Raw genomic sequence first — 1304 nt, 5'->3', positions numbered from 1 at the left:
CCGAGGGTAATGATTAATAGGGACAGATGGGGGCATTCGTATTGCGACGTTAGAGGTGAAATTCTTGGATCGTCGCAAGACGGACAGAAGCGAAAGCATTTGCCAAAAATGTTTTCTTTAATCAAGAACGAAAGTTAGAGGTTCGAAGGCGATCAGATACCGCCCTAGTTCTAACCATAAACGATGCCAGCTAGCGATCCGCCGAAGTTCCTCCGATGACTCGGCGGGCAGCTTCCGGGAAACCAAAGCTTTTGGGTTCCGGGGGAAGTATGGTTGCAAAGCTGAAACTTAAAGGAATTGACGGAAGGGCACCACCAGGAGTGGAGCCTGCGGCTTAATTTGACTCAACACGGGAAACCTCACCAGGCCCGGACACCGGAAGGATTGACAGATTGAGAGCTCTTTCTTGATTCGGTGGGTGGTGGTGCATGGCCGTTCTTAGTTGGTGGAGCGATTTGTCTGGTTAATTCCGATAACGAACGAGACTCTAGCCTGCTAAATAGGCGTACCTTCCGTATCTCGAAGGCCCCCGGCCTCGGTCGGGCGGTTTTTACTACCGGCGTACAAATAAATCTTCTTAGAGGGACAGGCGGCTTCTAGCCGCACGAGATTGAGGCAATAACAGGTCTGTGATGCCCTTAGATGTTCTGGGCCGCACGCGCGCTACACTGAAGGAATCAGCGTGTCTTCCCTGGCCGAAAGGCCCGGGTAACCCGCTGAACCTCCTTCGTGCTAGGGATTGGGGCTTGCAATTATTCCCCATGAACGAGGAATTCCCAGTAAGCGCGAGTCATAAGCTCGCGTTGATTACGTCCCTGCCCTTTGTACACACCGCCCGTCGCTACTACCGATTGAATGATTTAGTGAGGTCTTCGGACTGGTACGCGGCAATGTCTCGGCATTGCCGATGTTGCCGGGAAGATGACCAAACTTGATCATTTAGAGGAAGTAAAAGTCGTAACAAGGTTTCCGTAGGTGAACCTGCGGAAGGATCATTAACGTTTCGTACTGCCGAAGCAGCGACTCGTAAGCGCGCGGGGCTGTCTCGCCGCGAGAGCGGCGTGTCACGCCCACGTGTCGCGAACAAAATTTCACAAAAGTTTGAACGACGTAACGTGTCGGGCCCGGTTGCCGCGGCGCGCAACACAATCGTCGTGACAACGAACGCGGTGCTGACGCCGGATCCGATGGGTCCGGCGTTTCGCCGCGGTCGCGACGAGCGCAGTCGCCGGCTAAAACCGCCCCGACGACCGACTCGCGCCGAGGCGTCGACCCGTCGCTCCGCGTCCAGCGCGGAGCAGCGG

This window comes from Neodiprion pinetum, unplaced genomic scaffold, assembly GCF_021155775.2.
Source record: "Neodiprion pinetum isolate iyNeoPine1 unplaced genomic scaffold, iyNeoPine1.2 ptg000136l, whole genome shotgun sequence".
In the NCBI taxonomy this organism is placed as follows: Eukaryota; Metazoa; Arthropoda; class Insecta; order Hymenoptera; family Diprionidae; genus Neodiprion; species Neodiprion pinetum.
The sequence above is the reverse complement of the archived record's forward strand: the minus strand, read 5'-3'. Positions refer to the sequence as shown.